The sequence below is a fragment of the Puma concolor genome, chromosome A1 (assembly GCF_028749965.1).
Source record: "Puma concolor isolate L17-30 chromosome A1, mPumCon1.1.hap2, whole genome shotgun sequence".
NCBI lineage: Eukaryota > Metazoa > Chordata > Mammalia > Carnivora > Felidae > Puma > Puma concolor.
The window spans coordinates 229,259,710-229,281,693 of record NC_141667.1 but is presented as its reverse complement, the minus strand read 5'-3'; the positions used below and the strand labels follow the sequence as shown (position 1 = coordinate 229,281,693).

Sequence of the window (21,984 nt, the reverse complement as noted above, 5' to 3'; positions counted from 1 at the left end):
TGTCAATTTTTATTAAGTCATTAATTTACTGAGGACTCAATTTCCTTATGTTATAAAAGGTGGGGGGCAGTTAAATTTAGCATTAGACTAGCCCCTTCTGAAAAGTTCTGTGACTCTAATGAATTAACATCACAGGTGTCAAAATGATTCGCCAGACCAAGCTTTGCCAATTTTGGCCATTATGAGAGCTAAACATGGTTTTTTAGTTCCATCTTCTCCATACCTCGGCTGCTGACAGTTTATTTCCTGTTAATACCATAATATTCTCATCAATGATCATATCAATGTCATTGCAACATCCCAATTGGTCCTCTACACTTACATTTCTCAAAGTGTATTCTTTTTTTTTTTTTTTAATTTTTTTTTCAACGTTTATTTATTTTTGGGACAGAGAGAGACAGAGCACGAACGGGGGAGGGGCAGAGAGAGAGGGAGACACAGAATCGGAAACAGGCTCCAGGCTCTGAGCCATCAGCCCAGAGCCCGACGCGGGGCTCGAACTCACGGACCGCAAGATCGTGATCTGGCTGAAGTCGGACGCTTAACCGACTGCGCCACCCAGGCGCCCCTCTCAAAGTGTATTCTTGGGAACCCTAATCCTATAAGATATTTGGTGAAGTTTCCATAGTGAAATAAGTTTGGGAAAGGCTGCCTATGCCCTTCTTGGAGAAACAAAACAAAGGTGAGCAAGTTAAATATTTGAGGTGTTCAAATATGCTTAACCCATCATTTTCTCAGACTTACCTGATCAGAAATCATTGAGTCATAACTCTTAATATGCCAACGTCCTTAGAAACATTCTTTACAAACATCGCTGTACATTTTTAAGTGAACGCTCCAAGATGTAAATATGACTGTGTTACAATTGTGCTTAGATGTTGCATTGGTTATCCATTTCCCACAGGGGCAAGTTCAGAACTACCCAGTAGGGGTGCAAAACCCTTCCCAGGTCGCCCCTAGAGCTCATTTCCAAACACTTCCTGACATATATCATGCCCGTTTTCAATGTATACTCTGCTGTCTAAGACCTCCTGTGCTATGCTCTTGTCTGGATTCCTCTTCCCTTTGTATTCTGATAGAAAATTCCCATTCTGTCTTTAAATCCAGTTTAAGTACGACCTCCTTGTGGAAAATTTCCTTGGCCATCACCCCTACCCTACCCACAATTGGTGAGCTTTCTGTGCTTGTTCTCCAGGCTTCTAGAACACCCTGTGCATGAGTTTCTACATGTTATAGATAGTTTGTGTTGCAGTTGTTTTTGCGCATATCTTCTTTGCTGTGCTTCAAATTTCTTGATGGCAGGTGTATTCATATTAGTACTTTTACAAGTGGGTTAAAGTAAAACTTTAGTAATGTTTGTTAAAAGAGCAAATGAATACATGAGGACAATTGTCTAATACATAATTGTTAATTAAGGGTAAGTGGAATTTCCAAAAGAGAGTTAGATTGAATTTTCTTGAATTCTCCTTGGAAAGGAAGAAGAGATATGTAGAAGTTATTTTTTTTTTATTTTTTAGGCTATTCGATTTACTTCCTGTTTTATTCTATTGAGCTGATCTGAACTAGGCAAATTTATGAAAATTCTCTGTGAGTTGAAGAAACCTCACAGATCTCCCAGTCCAGTTATTCAGACATATAGTCAATTGTAGCAAACTCTGATCAGATCTATTATAGTCTTTGCAGTAGGTATTTGGGGAGCCCAGAAGATCAGTATATAGCTATTTGTTATGGAGTGTGGCTGAGTGGTGGTCAGGAAAAGCATTCAATAGGCCATGGTATTTAAGCATAACCACAGGGAGGATTTAATTCACTATGCTTAGAAACAAACGCAGAAGAGGAATTTTCATTTCAGGAGAATGCTGGAATGCGACGTTGGAAATAAGATCAATGTTTCCATTAGAATCCTCAAGTAAAGCCAAAGCCAAAGCTAAAATATAACTCTGCTACAGCATAATGGAGTATCTTTGCTTAATACATCCCTGTTTATCTTCCTGCATTAAAGTGATAAATGAATTTCTAACTGCCTTTGAGATTTCATAACTCTCAGAAGCATTGCTTTTCTCTTTTAAGATGATTTCAAAGGAAAAATAAAATATTCCCAAAACCATGTAGGCAATGCTTAGAATGTGTGGGCAAACAAATGAATCTCTTTACAATTAATTATAAAAGAAAGAAAGCACTCACCTTCTATCTTTTCTCCCATATATATATATATATATATATATATATGTATATATATATATACATATATATATACACACATATATATATACATATATATACATATATACATATATATGTACATATATATATATATTTTTTTTCTTTAGCAAACTGGACATGCTTCAATAAGAATATCACCTTAAAGGAACATTTCTCAGTAACGACAATGTTAGGTAGGATATGATCCAAGCTCTACTGATTGGTGAAATATGCTGCTTCCAGACTCATAGATAATGTTACTGTATCATGTCACTGGTCAGTTGTGTACTTTGAGTCCCTTCCTGCATGGAAAAGGGCTAGACCAAGCCATCTGCTCAGTTGCTTTCAGGAAAAACAAGACTCATTAATTTTTCCCTTCAATAAGAATGCACTGAGCTCTGCTATGTGGTAGGCATTCCATCAGGGATAGTGAAGAACGAAGATCCTTCTTGATATCATAGTGGGAAAGGAAAACAAGTAAATAAGCTTTTGCAATGCAATGGTATGATTTTATTCTAGGAGTAAAGAGAAGATGCTATGGGACTACACAGTTAATACCTAATGCAGTCTTGGGAAGCACTAGAACAGGGAACATTCATCAAGGCAACACGCATCAGAAGAGCTCTCAGACTACCTAAGTTAGATGTCACATGTCACATAGTCACCCTATGAACCTGTTTAGCTCCTTGATCTTAGAATGATGTTAGGCTGACTCTATTGTGGGATGTTGCTTCTTACTCCAATGGTAATGTACAGTTAAAATTGCATCAATTTTTTACAAATTATTTTAATGTTTATTCATTTTGGAGAGAAAGAGAAAGAGAGCATAAGTGGAGGAGGGGAAGAAAGCAAGGGAGACACAGGATTTGAAGCAGGCTCCAGGCTCTGAGCTGTCAGCACAGGGCCCAACACGAGGCTTGAACCCACAAACCGCGACATCATGACCTGAGCTGAAGTCGGACACTCAACCGAGCCACCCAGGCGCCCCTAAAATTGCATCTATTAATAAAACTAGAAAGTTTTTCTTCTTTCTTGTCCACAGGCATCTATATTTAGCACCTTTTATCAGAAACAAAGGGAAATAATGGAACTTGGGCTGATGGATATGTTCATTATCTTGACTATGTGATGGTTTCATAGGTGTGTGTGTGTGTGTGTGTGTGTGTGTGTGTGTGTATGCAAATGTCTCAACTGTGCACTTTAAACATGTGCAATTTATTATATGTTGATTATACCTAAAAATAAAAAAAAATATGCTAGGTATGCCACTGCTAAACAAATATACTAACTTACTGGATGTAGTTTTAAGCAATTTTCACTAATCAGGGACTTAAACTCACCGGGTGTCTCTAATTCTGCCTTCTATTCCAAATGCATCAAGGGCTACATTAGATTGAGTTTCAGAAATCATCTCGTCAAAGAGAAAGACATTCTTCACTGGAGCTCCTATGGGAGAGGAGAAATTATTTTTGGTGGGGGTGGTAGTTGATAGATAGTGAACTGCAACTAATTCCTTAGAAGACTTGTAGAACTGGGAGGCCAATAGCAAAACTGATTTGAAGCCCATTTCCAGCTGGGGTCAGTTTGCAGTAAAATATCAGGGAGAAATTCCAGGGATGGAAAGATGAGTAATTTGGGATAGTCCTGCTGAATACTTCAGGAACGTGCTAGTTCAACAGGGGCTAGTTTTTTTCTTGATCATTTATGGACATCACTGCATCACTTAAGATACAGACTAAAGAAATAAAATGATGTAGAATGAAGGGATACACACAGGGACAGGTTAAGACCTTCAACCTTCCCATGTCCTTGGCAATGCTCAGAGAACAGATGACTCAAAGACTGGGGGAAAAAAGAAAGCAAATAAGTCACCAAGCAATAGAAATAGAATTTCCTGGAACCTTTCATACTTGTCACCAGAATTGCTCTTTAGTGCCCCACTGGCTCCAGCCTAATAAAGCAGGAAGTTTCCATGCTATTAAGGGACTTTTGTGCACACATTGACAGGGTACTTCATATCTATGAGGCAGTAGGGGAGGAAGGGCTTTGCTGTTACTTGGTATAAATGTTTCCCCTTTCTTCCACTGTTTGTACCCAGGTACAAAAAGTACCTACACACCTTGTGGCCAGAATCCCACTTCTTTAGAGGCTATAGCTTGCCTGACCTGCCTCATACCAGGTTGAGGTCACTTCACCCCCGTCCCTGCTTACCCCTCTTAGAGTTCTTATCATTCTGGATATAATTGCCTATTCTCTTGAGGTACATACTTTTTTGAGGGGAAGGATCAAGTCTACTTTGTATACTGTTGTGTCTGTTGCTAAGTGGATGGATAGATAGATGAATGGATAGATGACATCTTTCTCATATATCCTATGCTGTACTTCCAAACATGTGGACTGACTTCTTGATATTTTATCAATGTTATAGTCGGCATTCCATAACAACCAAAACCACTGAATGGAACTAAACAATTCAATTGGTAAAAATTGAGATTTATCTCCAGACCAGACCTCAGCAAGCTATAAGGACTCCAAAGTACTTACCCCACACATTCAAAAATGTCACTCAACAAGATATACAACTTCTTTCCTTAACATTGTAAAGATTCCTAAATTGCCTCTAGTAGTTTTATTTAATAAAATTCAATCTCATCTAAACACAAGTCTTTAAATTATGAGCTTGTTTTAAAGTGTGAATGAGAGAGGCGAGGGAAGATGGTGGCGTAGGAGGACGCTGGGCTCACCGCGCGTCCTGCTGATCACTTAGATTCCACCCACACCTGCCTAAATAACCCAGAAAACCGCCAGAGGATTCGCAGAACGGAGTCTCCGGAGCCAAGCGCAGACGAGAGGCCCACGGAAGAGGGTAGGAAGGGCGGCGAGGCGGTGCGCGCTCCACGGACTGGCGGGAGGGAGCCGGGGCGGAGGGGCGGCTCGCCGGCCAAGCAGAGCCCCCGAGACTGGCTTGCAAAAGCGGAGGGGCCTGACGGACTGTGTTCCGACAGTAAGCGCGACTTAGCGTCTGGGAGGTCATAAGTTAACAGCACTGCTGGGAAAGCGGGAAGGCTGGAGGACAAAGGGAGGGAGAGCTGCTGAGCCCCCGGACGACAGAGCTCAGTTTGGTGGGGAACAAAGGCGCTCGCCAGCGCCATCTCCCCCGCCCATCCCCCAGCCAAAATCCCAAAGAGAACCAGTTCCTGCCAGGGAACTTGCTCGCTCCGCGCAAACACCCAACTCTGCGCTTCTGCGGAGCCAAACCTCCGGCAGCGGATCTGACTCCCTCCTGCTGCCACAGGGCCCCTCCTGAAGTGGATCACCTAAGGAGAAGCAAGCTAAGCCTGCCCCGCCTGCCCCTGTGCACCTTGCCTACCCACCCCAGCTAAGACGCCAGATCCCCAGCATCACAAGCCTGGCAGTGTGCAAGTAGCCCAGACAGGCCACCCCAGCCCACAGTGAATCCCGCCCCTAGGAGAGGGGAAGAGAAGGCACGCACCAGTCTGACTGTGGCCCCAGCGGTGGGCTGGGGGCAGACATCAGGTCTGACTGCGGCTCCGCCCACCAACTCCAGTTATACACCACAGCACAGGGGAAGTGCCCTGCAGGTCCTCACCACGCCAGGGACTATCCAAAATGACCAAGCGGAAGAATTCCCCTCAGAAGAATCTCCAGGAAATAACAACAGCTAATGAGCTGATCAAAAAGGATTTAAATAATATAACAGAAAGTGAATTTAGAATAATAGTCATAAAATTAATCGCTGGGCTTGAAAACAGTATAGCTGACAGCAGAGAATCTCTTGCTACAGAGATCAAGGGACTAAGGAACAGTCACGAGGAGCTGAAAAACGCTTTAAACGAAATGCATAACAAAATGGAAACCACCACGGCTCGGATTGAAGAGGCAGAGGAGAGAATAGGTGAACTAGAAGATAAAGTTATGGAAAAAGAGGAAGCTGAGAAAAAGAGAGATAAAAAAATCCAGGAGTATGAGGGGAAAATTAGAGAACTAAGTGATACACTAAAAAGAAATAATATACACATAATTGGTATCCCAGAGGAGGAAGAGAGAGGGAAAGGTGCTGAAGGGGTACTTGAAGAAATAATAGCTGAGAACTTCCCTGAAGTGGGGAAGGAAAAAGGCATTGAAATCCAAGAGGCACAGAGAACTCCCTTCAGACGGAACTTGAATCGATCTTCTGCACGACATATCATAGTGAAACTGGCAAAATACAAGGATAAAGAGAAAATTCTGAAAGCAGCAAGGGATAAACGTGCCCTCACATATAAAGGGAAACCTATAAGACTCTTGACTGATCTCTCTTTTGAAACTTGGCAGGCCAGAAAGAATTGGCATGAGATTTTCAGTGTGCTAGACAGAAAAAATATGCAGCCGAGAATCCTTTATCCAGCAAGTCTGTCATTTAGAATGGAAGGAGAGATAAAGGTCTTCCCAAACAAACAAAAACTGAAGGAATTTGTCACCACTAAACCAGCCCTACAAGAGATCCTAAGGGGGATCCTGTGAGACAAAGTACCAGAGACATCACTACAAGCATAAAACATACAGACATCACAATGACTCTAAACCCGTATCTTTCTATAATAACACTGAATGTAAATGGATTAAATGCACCAACCAAAAGACATAAGGTATCAGAATGGATAAAAAAACAAGACCCATCTATTTGCTGTCTACAAGAGACTCATTTTAGACCTGAGGACACCTTTAGATTGAGAGTGAGGGGATGGAGAACTATTTATCATGCGACTGGAAGCCAAAAGAAAGCTGGAGTAGCCATACTTATATCAAACAAACTAGACTTTAAATTAAAGGCTGTAACAAGAGATGAAGAAGGACATTATATAATAGTAACAGGGTCTATCCATCAGGAAGAGCTAACAATTATAAATGTCTATGCGCCGAATACCGGAGCGCCCAAATATATAAAACAATTACTCATAAACATAAGCAACCTTATTGATAAGAATGTGGTAATTGCAGGGGACTTTAACACCCCACTTACAGAAATGGATAGATCATCTAGACACACGGTCAATAAAGAAACAAGGGCCCTGGGGCGCCTGGGTGGCGCAGTCGGTTGAGCGTCCGACTTCAGCCAGGTCACGATCTCGCGGTCCGTGAGTTCGAGCCCCGCGTCAGGCTCTGGGCTGATGGCTCAGAGCCTGGAGCCTGTTTCCGATTATGTGTCTCCCTCTCTCTCTGCCCCTCCCCCGTTCATGCCTTGTCTCTCTCTGTCCCAAAAATAAATAAACGTTGAAAAAAAAAAAATTAGAAACAAGGGCCCTGAATGAGACATTGGATCAGATGGACTTGACAGATATATTTAGAACTCTGCATCCCAAAGCAACAGAATATACTTTCTTCTCGAGTGCACATGGAACATTCTCCAAGATAGATCATATACTGGGTCACAAAACAGCCCTTCATAAGTTTACAAGAATTGAAATCATACCATGCATACTTTCAGACCACAATGCTATGAAGCTTGAAATCAACCACAGAAAAAAGTCTGGAAAACCTCCAAAAGCATGGAGGTTAAAGAACACCCTACTAACGAATGAGTGGGTCAACCAGGCAATTAGAGAAGAAATTAAAAAATATATGGAAACAAACGAAAATGAAAATACAATAATCCAAACGCTTTGGGATGCAGCGAAGGCAGTCCTGAGAGGAAAATACATTGCAATCCAGGCCTATCTCAAGAAACAAGAAAAATCCCAAATACAAAATCTAACAGCACACCTAAAGGAAATAGAAGCAGAACAGCAAAGGCAGCCTAAACCCAGCCGAAGAAGAGAAATAATAAAGATCAGAGCAGAAATAAACAATATAGAATCTAAAAAAACTGTAGAGCAGATCAACAAAACCAAGAGTTGGTTTTTTGAAAAAATAAACAAAATTGACAAACCTCTAGCCAGGCTTCTCAAAAAGAAAAGGGAGATGACCCAAATAGATAAAATCATGAATGAAAATGGAATGATTACAACCAATCCCTCAGAGATACAAACAATTATCAGGGAATACTATGAAAAATTATATACCAACAAACTGGACAACCTGGAAGAAATGGACAAATTCCTGAACACCCACACTCTTCCAAAACTCAATCAGGAGGAAATAGAAAGCTTGAACAGACCCATAACCAGCGAAGAAATTGAATCGGTTATCAAAAATCTCCCAACAGATAAGAGTCCAGTACCAGATGGCTTCCCAGGGGAGTTCTACCAGACATTTAAAGCAGAGATAATACCTATCCTTCTCAAGCTATTCCAAGAAATAGAAAGGGAAGGAAAACTTCCAGACTCATTCTATGAAGCCAGTATTACTTTGATTCCTAAACCAGACAGAGACCCAGTAAAAAAAGAGAACTACAGGCCAATATCCCTGATGAATATGGATGCAAAAATTCTCAATAAGATACTAGCAAATCGAATTCAACAGCATATAAAAAGAATTATTCACCATGATCAAGTGGGATTCATTCCTGGGATGCAGGGCTGGTTCAACATTCGCAAATCAATCAACGTGATACATCACATTAACAAAAAAAAAGAGGAGAACCATATGATCCTGCCAATCGATGCAGAAAAGGCCTTTGACAAAATCCAGCACCCTTTCTTAATAAAAACCCTTGAGAAAGTCGGGATAGAAGGAACATACTTAAAGATCATAAAAGCCATTTATGAAAAACCCACAGCTAACATCATCCTCAACGGGGAAAAACTGAGAGCTTTTTCCCTGAGATCAGGAACACGACAGGGATGCCCACTCTCACCGCTGTTGTTTAACATAGTGCTGGAAGTTCTAGCATCAGCAATCAGACAACAACAGGAAATCAAAGGCATCAAAATTGGCAAAGATGAAGTCAAGCTTTCGCTTTTTGCAGATGACATGATATTATACATGGAAAATCCGATAGACTCCACCAAAAGTCTGCTAGAACTGATACATGAATTTAGCAAAGTTGCAGGATACAAAATCAATGTACAGAAATCAGTTGCATTCTTATACACTAACAATGAAGCAACAGAAAGACAAATAAAGAAACTGATCCCATTCACAATTGCACCAAGAAGCATAAAATACCTAGGAATAAATCTAACCAAAGATGTAAAGGATCTGTATGCTGAAAACTATAGAAAGCTTATGAAGGTAATTGAAGAAGATTTAAAGAAATGGAAAGACATTCCCTGCTCATGGATTGGAAGAATAAATATTGTCAAAATGTCAATACTACCCAAAGCTATCTACACATTCAATGCAATCCCAATCAAAATTGCACCAGCATTCTTCTCGAAACTAGAACAAGCAATCCTAAAATTCATATGGAACCACAAAAGGCCCCGAATAGCCAAAGTGATTTTGAAGAAGAAGACCAAAGCAGGAGGCATCACAATCCCAGACTTTAGCCTCTACTACAAAGCTGTCATCATCAAGACAGCATGGTATTGGCACAAAAACAGACACATAGACCAATGGAATAGAATAGAAACCCCAGAACTAGACCCACAAACGTATGGCCAACTCATCTTCGACAAAGCAGGAAAGAACATCCAATGGAAAAAAGACAGTCTCTTTAACAAATGGTGCTGGGAGAACTGGACAGCAACATGCAGAAGGTTGAAACTAGACCACTTTCTCACACCATTCACAAAAATAAACTCAAAATGGATAAAGGACCTGAATGTGAGACAGGAAACCATCAAAACCTTAGAGGAGAAAGCAGGAAAAGACCTCTCTGACCTCAGCCGTAGCAATCTCTTACTCGACACATGCCCAAAGGTAAGGGAATTAAAAGCAAAAGTGAATTACTGGGACCTTATGAGATAAAAAGCTTCTGCACAGCAAAGGAAACAACCAACAAAAGTAAAAGGCAACCAACGGAATGGGAAAAGATATTTGCAAATGACATATCAGACAAAGGGCTAGTATCCAAAATCTATAAAGAGCTCACCAAACTCCACACCCGAAAAGCAAATAACCCAGTGAAGAAATGGGCAGAAAACATGAATAGACACTTCTCTAAAGAAGATATCCGGATGGCCAACAGGCACATGAAAAGATGTTCAGCGTCGCTCCTCATCAGGGAAATACAAATCAAAACCACACTCAGGTATCACCTCACGCCAGTCAGAGTGGCCAAAATGAACAAATCAGGAGACTATAGATGCTTGAGAGGATGTGGAGAAACGGGAACCCTCTTGCACTGTTGGTGGGAATGCAAATTGGTGCAGCCGCTCTGGAAAGCAGTGTGGAGATTCCTCAGAAAATTAAAAATAGACCTACCCTATGACCCAGCAATAGCACTGCTAGGAATTTATCCAAGGGACACAGGAGTACTGATGCATAGGGGCACTTGTACCACAATGTTCATAGCAGCACTCTCAACAATAGCCAAATTATGGAAAGAGCCTAAATGTCCATCAACTGATGAATGGATAAAGAAATTGTGGTTTATATACACAATGGAATACTACGTGGCAATGAGAAAAAATGAAATATGGCCTTTTGTAGCAACGTGGATGGAACTGGAGAGTGTGATGCTAAGTGAAATAAGCCATACAGAGAAAGACAGATACCATATGCTTTCACTCTTATGTGGATCCTGAGAAACTTAACAGGAATCCATGGGGGAGGGGAAGGAAAAAAAAAAAAAAAAGAGGTTAGAGTGGGAGAGAGCCAAAGCATAAGAGACTGTTGAGAACTGAGAGCAAACTGAGGGTTGATGGGGGGTGGGAGGGAGGAGAGGGTGGGTGATGGGTATTGAGGAGGGCACCTTTTGGGATGATCACTGGGTGTTGTATGGAAACCAATTTGACAATAAATTTCATATAAAAATAAAAATAAAAAAAAATAAAGTGTGAATGAAATACTTTACAGTTTAAGGTTAACTGGAATTCTTTCAGAGGCATGTCTGTCTTTAAAGATGAGATCCAAGTTTATTGGTTTATTTCCCAAAACTAATATAGAGTAAAGAATCAACTTAAAAGTTATGCAGCAAATAATAGACAAATTATATTTTGGAAAAGCAGTAGAGCTCTGTGAGGACATCGCTATGTTGGAGATATTTTGCACCCACTTTTATAAACCCTGGGGTGAAGTCATCTTGCCTGACTCAGGGCTTCAGGACCATCCTTCAGGCCCTTCCAAACCCTTTTCCCCAACAGCATTCCTCTCCAGGGAATAAACACTCTTTTCTTGTAATTCAGCTCAACAATCACCTTCTCTAACAAGCCTTTTTTCACACTCACTCTCCTTTTATTCAACATGTCCTTACAATTGAACTCTCTTCTTTGTTCTTCTGCTTTCTCTTATTTGGATGCCAATCAGAGTAGCTGTAACGTATAGTATGCATCTCTCTGCTGGACCATATATGCCAGGCCCTTAGGTGTAGAGATACAATTTTATTTGATATTGTGTCACCAGAATTTTCAACAGCACTCACCACATTGTGGGTACTTCATAAGTGCATTTGGAATGATTCTATATAGTCCTCCCTTCCTGCCATTTCCCAATGCACTCATTTTTTCTTTTTTAAATATTTTAATTTTAAATATTTTAGGTTTAAAGAAAGTTACTAAACTAGTACAGATAGTTTCCGTATACCATTCATCTAGCTTTTCCTGATGTGCACATCTTCTATAGCATGATACAGTTAATAACGTTAAGAAATTAACATGGGCTTAATAGTATTAACCAAAATATAGATTTTGTTTGGATTTCATAAGTTTTTCCATTGAAAACTTCGTCATTTTTCTTTCCAGCTTCTAATTCAGGATGCCACATTACATGTTAGTTTTCTTCTCCAAACTGTGATAATTAATCTGTCTTTCCTTGTCTTTCATGACACTTAAAGAGTGTTGGCCAGGTATTTTGCAGAATGTCCCATGATATGGGACTCTCAATTGTTTTTCTTTTTAAAAAAATTTTTTTTACATTTATTTATTTTTGAGAGACAGAGACAGAGCACAAGTGGGAGAGGGGCAGAGAGAGAAGGAGACACAGAATCTGAAGCAGGCTCCAGGCTCCTAGCTGTCAGCACAGAGCCCGACGTGGGGCTTGTACTCACCAACTGTGAGATCTGACCTGAGCCAAAGTCAGATGCCCAACCGACTGAGCCACCCAGGCGCCCTTCTGTTGTTTTTCTTATAATTAGATTGTGGTTATGGGTTTTGGAGGAGAAAACCACAGAAGTGATATAACCATCTCATCATCATATATCAGAATGCATGACATCAACATGACATTACTGGTGATGTTATTCATGATCACTTTGTTAAAGTAGTGACTGCCAGGTGTCTCCAAAGTAAAGTTAATAACTACTAGAATTCTTCTTTAGTAATAGGTATTAAATAAATATTTCATTGCTTTATTCAACAATAGTCACTAACTTGTACTATGGGCCAAACTGATGGTCGTCCAGGTACTGGGATATAACAATGAAAAAAGATAGCCAGAAGTCCTTTTCTCAAGGAATTTACATACTAGTGGGAGAGGCACATAGTAAATAAGATAAATAATCAAAAGATACATGTTTAAAGAGAAAAATTAAAAAGGAAAGGTATGGGAAGAGTTGACATTTTAGAAGAGATTGTTAGAGAAAGTCTCCCTGAGAAGTGAGAGACTGAATATGCAAGCAGGCAATGTCCACACCATATAAAAGAATAGAACACTGATCTACAACCTATGGCATCCAGCTCAGGAAATCAATACCTGATCTACGGTAACCAACCCAGGAAGCCAGTCTGCTCTTTCTAAATCAGACTTGCAGGAAGTCAGACCACTATCTTTAGTAAACACTCCAAGACGCCAAAACAATAATCCCTTTAAGAAGTGGCCCCAAATGTCCAACACTTAATAACTGACAGCTTTCCAAATTTAGGACCAACTAGAGAAAGCACTCCTAATAAATCACATACGTAGCCCACTTACACCTTTCCTATGCCAACAACCTCCAGTCTGGGCATACCTGAAACCTCCTTTCCCGCCATAAAGTTTTCCCATTCCTATTCCTGTCTGTGAGTCTCTGCTGAAACTCTGGAAAAAGTGATGGTGCTGACTCCTTTGCTGTAGTGAATGCTGAACAGGCAGCCTTTTTTGTCACTTGGTTGGTCTCTGTTTATTTCCACAGAGTAAAGACTTGGAACAAGGAAGAGACAGAGCCATGATGGGGGAAGAGCACTGCAGGCAGAGAGAAGCACAGAGGCCCTGAGGTGAGAATCATGAGGAGGCCAAGCCAGTAGACTGGGATAGAGAGGGAGAAGATGGCAGCATACTAGGTCAGAAACACAATGGGGCTCAAGCAGGGGCAGATGGGGTAGGACATTGTAACTCAGGAAAAGGGCTTTGGATTTTATTCTTTGTGAGATAGGAAGCCATTGGAGGATTTTCAACATAGGAGTGAATTGATTTAACTGAGATTTTATTTTAGAAAAAAATTTTTTTAAACGTTTTATTTATTTTTGAGACAAGGAGAGATAGAGCATGAACAGGGGAGGGTCAGAGAGAGGGAGACACAGAATCTGAAACAGGCTCCAGGCTCTGAGCGGTCAGCACAGAGCCCGACGCGGGGCTCGAACTCACGGACTGCGAGATCATGACCTGAGCCGAAGTCAGCCGCTTAACCGACTGAGCCACCCAGGCGCTCCTTAACTGAGATTTTAATAAGATTGTTCCCAGTGCTGTGTTTTGGACAAACTAAACCTATACAAGGATGAAAAGAGATCAACTACAAGGCTGTGTGGTCATCCAGGTAAGAGATGATGGTTTGACCAGGATGAATTGACCAGGATGGTGATATTGGAGCTGTTGAGAAATGCTCAGGTTCTGGATAAAGATAGAGTTGTTAGGATTTGCTGAAAGCTTATACCATGTGTGATGTGAGAGAAAGATGATAATCAAGATTTACACCAAGGCTTTTGATGTGAGCAACCAGAAGTACACATATGGCCTGTACTTTGATGAGCAAGACCATGGGAGGGGCAAGATTTGGTGGAAATGTCAGGAGCTCAGCTTCGTACATGTTAGGATTTGGGTGTTAATTAGACATCCAGGTAGAGATGTGAAGTTAGAAATTGGACATTTGAGTCCAGTTCAAGAAAAGGTTGGTATTAAAGATATAAATCCATGAGGCATCATTGCTTAAGCAAACTTGAGAGCCCTGAGGATGGGTCAGGGCAACAATGCAGTGAGCACAGAAAGAGCAGAAAACGAGGCCAAGGACAAAGCCTTGGAGTGCTCCAGGTTTCAGAGGCCAGGGAGATAGTGGGAGCCAGCAAAGGAAACTAAAAACAGCAGCCAAAGAGGTAAGAGGAATTTCTGTTTTTTCAGTAGTGTTCAGGGAAGGCACTTGTTTTCCATTGTCTAGAAAAAAGCTCTCTGTTTTTACTTTTCCTTCACTGTCTACAACTAAGTACTATACTTCTCAAACACTGCTGACACTAGATGTGTGGGGTTTTCACCTCAAGCAGTTCTGACACTGGCTTCCTGGAGTTAGTGCAGACCCCGTCAGTTAAGGACTCAGTCCCGCGAGACTACCCCTGCCTCAGATACCAACTGCAAGTAGTATGTCTCCAGGTCACCCACAACCTTCTGTTCAGAGGTTTTCATGACCTCCTCCTTGGAATCTGTCATTGGTTTTAACAGTTTACAGAACTTAGAGAAACACTTGTGTTATCAGTTTATTTTATAGTAAAGGACATGATGAAATATACAGATGAATACTCAGATGAAGAGATACATAGGGTCCCAAGGGCACGAACTTCTGTCCCCCTGGAGTTGGTGTGTACCACCCTCCTGGCATATAGCTGTGCACCTACCTGGAAAATATCTCTGCACACCATATTTTGGGGACTTTTCTGGAGGCTTCATTAGGTGGGCGTGGCTGATTATTGGTTCCATTTCTAGCCCTTCTCCCCTCTCTGGAGAATGGAAGGTGGTGCTAAAAGTTTCTAATTTCTGGTTTTTCTGGTGACCAGTCCCCATCAAGGAGCTCACAAAGAGTCATCTCACCAGAACAAAAGATGTTCCTATTACCCAGGAAATTCCAAAGGAGTTGAGTTCTGTATCAGATGTTGCTGTTACTCAGGAAATGACAAAGGTTTTAGGAGCTCTGTGTCAGGAACATGGGGCACAGATCAATATATGCATTTTCTGTTATTTCGCATCTACTTATGGAAAAAATAGTCAGCTATTTCCTTCATGTAGCACAGTCTTCATTCCTTCACATAAAACAGGAATAATGCCTGTCTGTGGGATAAGTTAGTCCAGGGTGTCAGTGAGGGTATCAGTGACATCATTTCTCATGGCACAAGCAGAATTATGATTCATAAAAAAATAAGGAAAAAAGGGTGCTTATTTTGTAAAAGTGTGTCTTTTAACCTTCTACAGTAAAGGAGGGAGACAAAACAGTTGTGTGTTTCTACCTTGAGTGGTTTGGGCCACAGATTCGTCCATAGCGATGTTCTTACTACTAATGGTCTATGTAGACTGGAACTGCATAATTGTGTCTTCTTGCTCCCGTGCACCTCAGATGATCCAAGCGTGGTTCTAGAGGATGATTCCAGGTTAGGGCTGCTTCTGGGTTCCCTGCTCCCCTGCTAGCTCTTCTCAGGAGGCTCTGTTGGCACAGCACCTGACTGCTTTTCACCTATTACTTCAATCTCTCTGGATGTTCCAGAGACCAAGAGGTCAAATTATACCAAAGGGGAAAAACATTTATTCCTTTACTAAGTTGAGACAGGGACAGACACACACACACACACACACACACACACACACACACGCACACACAAAGCCCTAATAAAATAAAAGTTAAATCTGCAGAATTAGAAAAGCTGGCCATAAAGCACACAGTGACTTCAAAGCACTCCAGCTGAAGGCAGAACATACATGTTTTCAGGAGGAACTCACGCTGCACACCAGCTTGGTCTCTGGCTGTGGCAAATCCACACCTGCTGGAAGCAGCAGGGAACCCAAGTTCAGGAGCACAGCTCTCTCTCATTCAGAGCATAAGGAAGAGCTTGAGAAGAATACAAAATATCTGCCAACTACACATTTGCATCATAATTCTTCAAAATCAACTAGAAAAGCAAACAGAAATGTTTCAGCATCTGGAAGAACAAAGGGTGTAGTCTTGTAGGAAAATGTGTTATTTGCATGAATATACAAACCCTGTAGTAAATTCTTTGTTCAAATCTCTATGGAGAACTACAGAGCAAATAGAAAGAAGCAAAATAGGAAATGAAATGCCTCAATTGCAGGCTTTCTTTAAAGAATGTCTTAATTCCTTAGATATTGGGCAAAATTTCGGAAGGCTTCTGAAAGAAATAATATAGTAGCCCTTGGAGGTTGCCTTTTGGGGATGGGGAGCCAAATGAAATCACTGAAATTGGTCCACCAGGAGTTGGCTGTGTTGTCCATGCAGGCACATGGCCTCTCACAGTTGGGGGAGGTGTCTATCCATCTACTCTAACTATAGTTTTTATGGTCTCTTTGAGACTCAGCCATTCCTCACTTCTTTTTTTTTTTTTTTAAATTTAAAATCAAGTTAGCTAATATATAGTGTAATATTGGTTTCGGGAGTAGAACCCAGTGATTTATCACTTCCATATACCACCAAGTGCTCCTCCCAACAAGTGCCCTCCTTAATGCCCATCACCCATTTAGCCCATCCCTCCACGCACTTCCCCTCCAGCAACCCCTCAGCTTGTTCTCTGTATTTAAGAGTCTCTTATGGTTCTCCTCCCTCTCTGCTTTTATCTTATCTTATTTTTCCTTCCTTTTCCCTATGTTCATCTGTTTTGCTTCTTATATTCCACATATGAGTGAAATAATATGATATTTGTCCTTCTCTGACTGACTTATTTCACTTAGCATAAGACATTCTAGTTCCATCCACGTTGTTGCAAATGGCAAGATTTCATTTCTTTTTGATTGCTGAGAAACATTCCAATATTCCACTGTGTGTGCAGTCGATGGATATTTGGGTTCTTTCCATAATTTAGCTATTGTTGATAGTGCTGCCATAAACATTGGGGTTCATGTGCCCCTTTGAATCAGCACTCCTGTATCCTTTGGGTAAATACCTAGTAGTGCAATTGCTGGGTTGTAGGACAGTTCTATTTTTAGTTTTGTGAGGAAACTCCATATTGTTTTCCAGACCTTTCCTCACTCTTTAAGAGATATTTTTAAAACTACAGGTAGAGTGTTCCTTGAGGATAATAGCTCAGTGCTATTTGTTTTCTAGAAGTGCCACTAAATAGCTGTGTGATTTAACACAAGTCATAATATCACTCTTGGCTCCAGTTTCCTCACCTATAAAATGACGGTAATTATATATATTGTGAGAGATAAAATGCAATCTAGCATGTGACAGAACCTAGTAGAATACTTAACAGAAAGCCTAAATATTTAAAGGGGACCCTTCATTTTCCAAGGGAGGAATAATTGTGATCTACCAATACAAATAGCTGATGGGAGTGCTATTTTAAAGTGAGATCAATGATATCTTGAAAACAAACTCCAGGATAAATGCCTCCATATATAAATAATGCATTTTAAGTTTTATGACAAAGCAGACACTAAGTTTTGCTACTTCTGTTTCCAGGATTTAGTATAAATGCCAATTATGTAATTTATCTTTCAATTCAAGGCCAGTCTAGCCATTCCTTCCTCTCATGCTCTCACTTCTGAGATACTACAGTTCTAGAAGGATTCAGAAAACCAGGGCTTGTTGCTTTTTTAGCATCACTTTTCTTTTTTTTTAATTTTTTTTTTCAACGTTTATTTATTTTTGGGACAGAGAGAGACAGAGCATGAACGGGGGAGAGGCAGAGAGAGAGGGAGACACAGAATCGGAAACAGGCTCCAGGCTCTGAGCCATCAGCTCAGCCCAGAGCCCGACGCGGGGCTCGAACTCACGGACAGCGAGATCGTGACCTGGCTGAAGTCGGATGCTTAACGGACTGCGCCACCCAGGCGCCCCATAGCATCACTTTTCAATGAGAGTTTTGCAGTTCATAGTTTTCATCATTATTTTAAAATTTGACTTACAGAACATAGAAATATTGAATGAAATGCATTTTCAGTGAAATTTTGAACTCGAGAAACTTTTATAACAAAATTAACAGGGCATATTTGGAAAGTACATTTGGAGACATCAAATGTATTCATAACTGAATTTTTGTGTGTGTGTTTTGTGTTTACTTTTAGAAAAATGGAGCCACTAATGTTGACTCCTGCTTAACAAAATCATTGTTTCCATTTCCTATGATTCATTCAGTGCTACTAAGAGTTGCCATTTGTAGAACAAACACCGTATGCCAGACTTTATGTAATTTATCTCATTTGATCCTCATCATAAACTTAGGAGTACTTTTTATTATTTCCATTTGACAGATGAAATCATGTCTCATACCTTGTGGCTCCTGGGATAAGTTCAAGTAGAAAGGTAGAGACATAGTATAGTAATTAGGAATTGGGCAAGAGGAATATAAATTTGTTAATATTAGACACTGTCTTAGTTTTTGATAAGGAGTAGATTTAAAAAATAAAGTTTGGGTCTCCTTCCATCCATGAAGGATTAACTGATATGGTAGGGTTTGTCCTTCCACCATAAGAACTAGACAACCAAACAAAATATAGAAAATAACTACTTTCAGATTTTGAACAACAGGCAATGTCATCCTGACAGAAAGGAAGTAAATGAGATGAGCCCTATAATTACTCCATTTAGGAGGAAGTTTTGAGGTATAGTGCAGGGAGGGAGATACAAAGAAAACTCAAAGTTCTTAGTGAGTTCAGGAGACAGACATCAGTATTCAGACAGCTAAAATTGGAGAATATCAGAGAGGAGAGAGGTGCAGAGGCAGAGACAGATAGAGAAAGACAAAATGGGAAAGAGAGAGAGCTCCAGAAATCTTCAGCAGATCCTCTGGAGTCTTTTGTTGAATATCATCCTATGCATTTGGTGGTTGAAGCTCTGTGAGGCCAGGAGAGAAAGTAGGAGAGAACATAACTTCCAGAACTCATGTAGGATCCATAATACACAGGCGTCAGATAGAGTGTTTAAGAAGATGTTGCCTCAGTAATTGAGCTAAACTCACCCTAGACTAAAGGTTGTTCTAGACCTTTCCTAACCAAGCTTAAAAGCAAGTGTTTAAAGAACAAAGTGATCTCAGGTAAATTAACTGCATGTCAGACAAAATCCAAGAATATAAAAGTTGCAATATCCAGCATTCAATAAAAAATTACCAGGAAAAGCAAAGAAGCAGGAAAATATGACTCATAACCATAAGAGAAAATTCAACAGACCCAGAAATGGCAGAGACAATGTTATTAGCAGACAAGGGTCTTAAAATATCTCTTACAATATGTTCTATATGCTCAAGGTGTAGGAAAAAAAATGAACATGTTGAGATGAGAAAAGAAGATAGATATAAAAAAAGAACCAAATAGAACTTTCAGATATAAAAAAAAATCTAAAATGAGAAAAATCACAAAATGAGATTAAGAGCATATTAGACACTGCAAAAGAAGAGATTAATGAATTTGAATACAGAGAAATAAAACTATCCAAAATTAAGCATGCTAAGATAAAAATATAGGGAAAAAATGAAAACAGCATCAGTGACTCTCTGGGACAATACTAAGAAGACTAACATGTGAAACTTGATCTCCAGGAAGAGTAGAGAGTGTATTTGATAAATAAGATACAAAGGGAATTTGTTGGCCTGTAAAACTAAGCGGTGCACCATTAGGCCCGCTACATTTAAGTGTTCAAAAGATGTCAGGAATATGCCTGTTTCTTCTTTCATTTTGGCTTTCTCCTGATTTTTGGCTTCATTCTCTAAGAAGGCTGTCTCCATGAGACAAAACGTGGCCTTTAATATTCTTGTATTTATTCCTTTTTATTTATCCATACCAGTAGAGGACTGCTCCTTCCCAGTGTGTATGAATCAGAAATCCAGAGAAGGACTCTGATTGGCCCAAGGTGAATCAAGTACTCACCAACAAATAATTCTTTTTGTCAGAAGAGTGAAGAATCGTAGCTGGTGCAACTTGGATTAGGTATCGCGCTATGCAGACTCATATTTGATAGCTTGCAGGACCATGGGGAATGGGGCCAGGAAATCTCTCCAAAGGTTATAAGGCTGCTAGGTGAATAGAAATAACAGATGTTCGTAACATTACCTGTTAGATTTAGCTGCACCAAGATGGACATTTTAGTCACACTGGTTCTCAATTAAATACCCCAACACTGAATTTAGTAATGCATTTCTTAGTGCTTTGTGCCATTACATGTATTATTGTGTTGAATCTGTTATTGAGCTCTTATAAACTTTTCCCTGAAGCTGGATATTAAGTGCCTAGAGAACAGAGACCATGTCTCATATATTTTTAATCTCTCCCAATGGCTGGCAGAGTGTCTCTCAAATGGTAGCAGAATAAATGTTTGTTTTGATGAATTTGTTGCAGGGACTAGTCAAATGTTCCCATTAAGCTGAGGAGAAATTAGATTGAGTAAATACCCTTAGTCTGTGCCATCATGAAAGAATAAAGTGTTCATTAAAAGCTAATTGGTAAGCAATTTGCAAATGAAAAACTGGTTTCTTTCTTTTTTCTCTCTTTCTTATCAGGATCGCCAAAGCTGTGATGAAAATACCAGGGGCAAAGAGGTAGATTTTTACATTTACATTTGACATTTCTTGCTGCCTAGAATCTTTGGGCTCAAAAAGAGCATGTGGGTGTGTATATAATGGAATTTGATGGATACTTAAAATCTCTCTTTCCTAATATATCCTTCCTGGTATCTTGAAAATTCATCAATTCAAAGTCAAGTATTTTGAATTAAGATACTGTGTTTTCTCCAGACCCCTTTACAATGCAACACCCAAGAAGGGGAAATGTTATTATCCATTAATGTCTTTGCCTAAATTTGTTTCTCCAAGGTAGTTTTGGTTACTTATCAGAGCCCTGAGGGAAGGAGTGAATGGCAGGGAATGTTCTGAGAAAGATGGGGATGAGGGCCTGTGTAATGCCCTTGATTTCGAATCCGAGAGACCACCAAGGACCCGATACTGATGCAAACGCACGAGGGTTTATTTGCAATCTCGAGCTTGGGCCCAAGTATACCCGACACAGCGGGAGCAGGGACTTGGACCCCTAGGTTAAGAGGCGTAGCAGTTTTATAGGGGCCAGTGGCCAATGAGATTGTAACACACACAGCAAGTTGCATAGTCATGTTAGTCCACACGCAGGGGCCAATTACCCTATAGTAACTGTTTGAACTAGCCTATCACTCTGGTCAGAATTGGCGCACAAGTTTGGCAGGCAAAAGGCGGGGGTTTAAGAATTGGTGCACAAGTTTGGCGGGCAAAAGGCGGGGTTTACATTCTTTGGCGGTTGGGGTTCCGCATTCCTATATGAGCCGGTTTCCAGTAAGGGTGTGCTCAGCGGCTTGACTAGGGTGGGGGAGTGTCTTAAGCAATAAGTAGGTCATGTGGGGGTTATACATGAGATGGTGGGTGTAGAACAAAATGGAGTTAGTTTTGCTCTGTTTGTCCAGGGGTAGGGGATTTTTGTTAAATTCCTTGGGTCCCACATTCCCCCCTTTTCCAGAGGATCCTATGCAGGACCCAATCATGGGTTAGAGCTTGGGGTGATGATTTGCCAGGTTAGATTAAGTGGTTGGTGGGGGTTGGGGTTGGGTTTAGCCACCAGGGGATACAGCGCAAGTAATATTAGTGGGGTAAGTGGGAG

At 40.5% G+C, this 21,984-nt stretch overlaps 1 protein-coding gene across 1 annotated transcript in view; it reads left to right on the top strand.

Moving 5' to 3' along the window:
* Positions 1-13,413, top strand: part of RFC3 (replication factor C subunit 3) — a 205,935-nt gene extending 192,522 nt beyond the window's left edge. Inside the window, exon 11 of the mRNA XM_086713792.1 lies at positions 13,355-13,413. The gene's annotated coding sequence lies outside the window, so the exon portion shown is untranslated. The remainder of the gene's footprint in view (positions 1-13,354) is intronic.
* Positions 13,414-21,984: the final 8,571 nt, after the last annotated feature.